The sequence below is a fragment of the Toxorhynchites rutilus genome, chromosome 3 (assembly GCF_029784135.1).
Source record: "Toxorhynchites rutilus septentrionalis strain SRP chromosome 3, ASM2978413v1, whole genome shotgun sequence".
Lineage (NCBI taxonomy): Eukaryota > Metazoa > Arthropoda > Insecta > Diptera > Culicidae > Toxorhynchites > Toxorhynchites rutilus.
In genome coordinates, this window is record NC_073746.1 from 195,996,190 (window position 1) to 196,002,498 (window position 6,309).

Consider the following 6,309-nt stretch of genomic DNA (forward strand, 5'->3'; position numbering starts at 1 on the left):
ATTGAGTAGTTTTGACGTAGGACTACGTCTTTCATTTCTATACCGGGGTGTAAAATCAAAGATTCGAAAACGAAAGCGTTACGCCGGAGACCGAGATTTTGAGCGTTAATAGCTCCTAAACAACGGAACGAAATGGTATGATAAACACTTCTTTCGAAAGATGAAATGTCTACGCGTTCTATACTTGTTACTTTCTGATCCAAAAACTTGTTTCAATAGTCTTAACATTGCTTTCAAAACAGGCTATTGAAATCACCAATCGGTATATAAGCGAGCGCCGCTCGGAAATCCACTCAGTTCAAATTGAACAGCGATTGGAACATGTTGTCGCTGTTGTGGTGAAGCCCTTCGTTTATCATGAAAGCGCGGATGAACGGTGTCACCAAGAGCCTGTTTGTGCACCTTAGGCCAGAAGGGAATCCATCAGGAGGAGAGTGATGCCACAAACGGTTCCCCGGGAAGATCTCGAAGCAGCCGCTACACACACATACACACATACACGCGTGGAATTCTTTCCGTTTGGATGCCATTCAGCATCGAGAAAGATCCGGAAAATAATCTGCCAGTTCCTCTGGGAATTTAAAAACACATTCATGTGAAAGAGTTTATTTGAATGTTTTCTATCCATGTAACACTGTGACCAAATATGTTTCAATCAAGTGCTATTAATAGATGGTTATCGGGTTAGCATTAACCACTGGTGGGCTTCCAGTATCGAGGAAAATGTGGAAATATCTAATCGTTACTGAAAATAATCTGCCAGTTCCTCTGGGAATTTAAAATTACATTCATGTGAAAGAGTTTATTTTAATGTTTTCTATCCATGAAACACTGTGACCAAATACATTTGGTTTTGTGATTTTTCAATCAATCGCAATTAACAGGATAGCTTCTGAAGATTATTCTTCCCCATCAGTAGAATATTTCCGTATCCAATATTGTATGCGCCCACAATCGATTATTGCTCAGTCGCCGAATGTTCCGAGCTCAGAGAGTTCATTCCCCTCTAGTTTGCCTTCCAAATTGCCATCGTAAACCACGCCTTCTCTCGATTCAATCACGCACAAAAAGCATACTTAAGCGATATTCTGGTGGTGAGACGCATTAATTTTTCGTGAGGACATCGACAAGACAACATCGTTGCTGAGGGTGCTGGACGGCGAAGGATCGAGATCTGCCCTGAAACGCAAGCAGTTTGTTTGAAACTGTGAGGGAGCACAGAGAAGCCGATCCTTCAGGAGAAGAGAAGGTGACCATCGAAGTAGCCGCTACACACACACATACACGCACGGAATTCTTTCCGTTTGGATGCCATTCAGCATCGAGAAAGATCCGGAAAATAATCTGCTACTTCCTATGGGAATTTAAAAATACATTCATGTGAAAGAGTTTATTTGAATGTTTTCTATCCATGTAACACTGTGACCAAATATGTTTCAATCAAGTGCTATTAACAGATGGTTATCGAGTTAGCATAAACCACTGGTGGGCTTCCAGTATCGAGGAAAATGTGAAAATATCTAATCGTTACTGAAAATAATCTGCCAGTGATTTTTCAATCAATCGCAATTAACAGGATAGCTTCTGAAGATTATTCTTCCCCATCAGTAGGATATTTCCGTATCCAATATTGGATGCATAAAACCTTTTGCCTCCAACGTAACGCTCTCGTTTTAGAAGTCCCCCAAATATTCATTTATTCAGAATGAATTCAGATTCAACTTCAAACAAATGATCTCTAAATCAACGATAGTCCTACGTCACCCTTGCGGTTATACCATAGATATAACCCACTTCCTGTTTTTATAGCTGTTTCGATGATGTTGTCTGGCATCAGTGTCGAAAAAATAACGAATTTCACCAAACAAACAAAACCATGGTCGAAGATTGGAAAATGAAAATTTAACTTTCAGAGCACTTGCTCGAGTTTTGATGGGAAGTGTGCGAAAACGATCATTTTCTTCACACTGTTTCGCAAAATTATAGATTTTCGGGCGAGTGATGAGGGAGGGACATGAAAGAAATGAGCGCCATTGTGGCTAGCTTCCACTTTAACCTTAATATAGAGAAAACATATTGGAAACGGAAAAAGTAATTTTCTTTTATAATTTTTAGTTTGTGTTTAATTCAACCCAATGCGAATTTTAATTGGACTAACAACACCTACACTATACTATATGTAGAGCATATGGGAAATCACTTTTTCTAATATTTCTTCACTTCTACAATTTTTCTCGCCGCTTAACCAAACGACCCGTTCTCGAGCGGAAAAACAGCTTGATTTTTTATTTATGAAAATTGAAATAAATCGTTTCACATATCAAGTAATTTTCACCACAACACAAAATTTACACTTACACTTGTGATCATTTTTTCACAATACACGATCGGCCATTGATATGAAATTACACGAAGCAACATTTCGGTGGGAGCAAAAGCGCCCCCTATGTATTTGCAATGTTTCTTCTTATTTTCCTTTGTTTACGGAGACTTTAAATCTAACGATTCAATCGTCTCCGATTTTCTTTTCTACTATTTTTATTATTCTAGTTTCAAATGTTCTATATTTTCCTGTAAAGTCCTGTTTCTTTCAAAAATTAAATTAAGTTATTCTCCTGAATGTCATCATTACTCAATATGTCCCTTAGGTTTTTTCCAATATTAATCCTAATTCTAGCATCCTTCGTATGTTGACAATCCAGTAGTAAGTGACTTACAGAGATGGGAGCCTCGTTGCAAGAGCATTGAGGTTTTTCTTTATTTCTTTGAAAAAGATATGTATGAGTGACCTTTGTATGGCCGATTCGAAGACGGGTGAGAAGCCGTCTTTCCTTACTGTTGTTTCTGTCATGCCATGGAAGAGTGGTATTTTTAATTTTTTGAAGAAAAGTTGGTCTGTTGTTTCTCCAGGCTATGTTCCAACTTTGGTGGATCTGCTGTTTTACCCAAAGTTTCGCATCGGAGCGAGGAATGGGTACATTAGGGGGTTCTTGAATTCTGCCCCTACCGGCTAATTTGTCGGCGACAATATTTCCAGGAATTCCGGTATCACCGGGAATCCAACAGAAGGTAATATTTTTATCTGAGGCAGCTTCTTCTATTGCAATGATCCATGGGTGAAGGTTTTTACCTTTTCGAAGAGCCCGGAGACAGCTCGCGGGATCATAAAACAGAACAATAGGAAGAGAATCATGTGTGCACTCTTGGGTAGCGATTAGAAGCGAAAATGCTTCTGCGCTAAAAATAGTGCATTGTGGAGGAAGCGAGAAACTACCAGTCTATCGGTTTTCAAAAATACCGCAACCGACACCATCAGTGCTTAGTGTACTTGATGTTCAAACTGGAATTTTGTTACTACGAGGTGATTGAAACAGGCCTTCACTTTTGATGGGAGATCTTCTGCACGAACTTCCTTGAGTAAATCAAGGTTAACATTCGGCGGTTTTACATTCCAATTCCTTTCCATGACCGTCAAATGTACACATATATCGGGAAGATTCTAATTCGTGTGTTCTTTGAATTGGTCCTTTGCCCGAGATATTAATGTAACATCATGGTCACGGTCAGGAATTGAAAGGTAACGAATAGCTCTATTTGTTACAATCTTCGTAACGAGTCGATCAAATGGTAGTTGCCCACTCTCTGCCATAACAGCGAGGGTAGGACTTGTAACGAAGGCACCAATGGCTATCTTTATTGCCTTGTTATATACCGGTTCGATCGTTTTTAGTGGTTTTTCACCACCTCGGCTGAAGATGCTTACTCCATAGAGAATTTTTGGTATTAACCAAGCATTTATTATCCGTAAAAGAGATTTCCTATGTCCCAAAGCTAGATTGCCAGAAATCGCCTTCAATAGATTCAATCTATTGCGGGCATCTTTTTTGACCATCTGAGCATGTGGTTTAAAAATTTTTTTGAGTATTTTGAGAGTTTTGACTGAGGGAATTTGGGTTTCGAAAATTTTAGGGTTGGAAACTTTGAAGTGAGCTTTGGGATTACATATATGCAGAAGTTTTGATTTTTCGGGGATATATCGAAACCAGCCCCGTTTTGAACAGAATCAATCGCTTTCTGAAGTCTTTTGACGTAGGACTACGTCTTACATTTCTATACCGGGGTGTAAAATCAAAGTTTCGAAAACGAAAGCGTTACGCCGGAGACCGAGATTTTGAGCGTTAATAGCTCCTAAACAACTGAACGAAATGGTATGATAAACACTTCATTCGATAGATAAAATGTCTACGCGTTCTATACTTGTTACTTTCTGATCCAAAAACTTGTTTCAATAGTCTTAAAATTGCTTTCAAAACAGGCTATTGAAATCACCAATCGGTATATAAGCGAGCGCCGCTCGGAAATCCACTTAGTTCTAATTGAACAGCGATTGGAGCATGTTGTCGCTGTTGTGGTGAAGCTCTTCGTTTATCATGAAAGCGCGAATGAACGGTGTCTCTAAGAGCCTGTTTGTGCACCTTAGGCCAGAAGGGAATCCATCAGGAGGAGAGTGATGCCACAAACTGTTCCCCGGGAAGATCTCGAAGCAGTCGCTACAAACACACACACATACACGCACGGAATTCTTTCCGTTTGGATGCCATTCAGCATCGAGAAAGATCCGGAAAATAATCTGCCAGTTCCTCTGGGAATTTAAAAATACATTCATGTGAAAGAGTTTATTTGAATGTTTTCTATCCATGTAACACTGTGAACAAATATGTTTCAATCAAGTGCTATTAACAGATGGTTATCGAGTTAGCATTAACCACTGGTGGGCTTCCAGTATCGAGGAAAATGTGGAAATATCTAATCGTTACTGAAAATAATCTGCCAATTCCTCTGGGAATTTAAAAATACATTCATGTGAAAGAGTTTATTTGAATGTTTTCTATCCATGTAACACTGTGACCAAATACATTTGGTTTTGTGATTTTTCAATCAATCGCAATTAACAGAATAGCTTCTGAAGATTATTCTTCCCCATCAGTAGAATATTTCCGTATCCAATATTGGATGCATAAAACCTTGTGCATCCAACGTAACACTCTCGTTTTCGAAGTCCCCCAAATATTCATTCATTCAGAATGAATTCAGATTCAAATTCAAACAAATGATCTCTAAATCAACGATAGTCCTACGTCACCCTTGCGGTTATACCATAGATATAACCCACTTCCTGTTTTTCTTGTTGCTGATGCAGTGACGCTAACTGAAACTAGCACAATGTCGCTAGTACTAGCACAATGTCGCATAGACAAGAATTTTTACATTTTCCGGATTTTTTGCAAAAAGGGACTGCATAATAATTATGAAGAGGGTTGGCGATACAACCGAGCCTTGGGGAATTCCCCTTTCTTGGATTTTCAATGAAGATTTTGTGTTGTTGACTATGGCTCTGAGTTCTATTTTCTAGGAAACTTTTCACATAGAAACCTAGTCTTCCACGGATCACCCAGTCGAAGAGACTCTTCAATACTGGATATCTCCATGCTGATCAAATGCTTTACTTAGATAAAGTGATGCCACATCTGCGTGGTGATCTTTCTCAATAACGTCATGTACAATAGCCTGTAGATCTTCGAGGTGATCTTCTGTGCATTTTCCCGCACGAAAAGCGAACTGTCTTGGATCGAGCAGCTTATTAGACTCTAAAAAGGTCTTTAGGCGTCGATTTACTATCCTTTCTAGAACTTTTCCAACACAACTCAAAAGAGTCGAAAATTGTATAGAAGATGTTGGTTTTGACTACGTCTTTCATTTCTGTACCGGGGTGTTAGTTCAAAGTTTCTAAAACGAGAGAGTGACGCTGGACTGCAAGGTTTTGAACGTTAATACCTCTTTACCGGCTGGATGGAGTGGTATAATAATCACTTCATCCAAGAGATAAAATGTCAACGAATTATATGATTGTCACTTATCGGTTCAAAAGCTTAAAAATTGCTTTGAAAGCAAGCTATTGAAATCATAACAATCTTGCTCATTGATGATGATTGGTGATCGCAATGTGTTCCCGAACACGGTCACAAAATATAGGCACATGAAGAAACCGTGATTTGTTTTGCTCGCTTGCATGAGTGTTTGGGCATTGAGCTTCGTATTACGGAATGGAGGAGTAGGCATGACAATATGGGGTTGCAGTAGAAATGAATACACTTTTAAAATCAAAATTATGAATGAGAATTAATTTTCCCAAAAAAAAATTAGTACTCTATGTAAATGAAAATCACTTTTGCTTGCAAGTAGTGAAAAAATATCATGCAAAAATTGTGTCTCTAGATAATTTTATATTATAATGTTATGTTCTGGTGA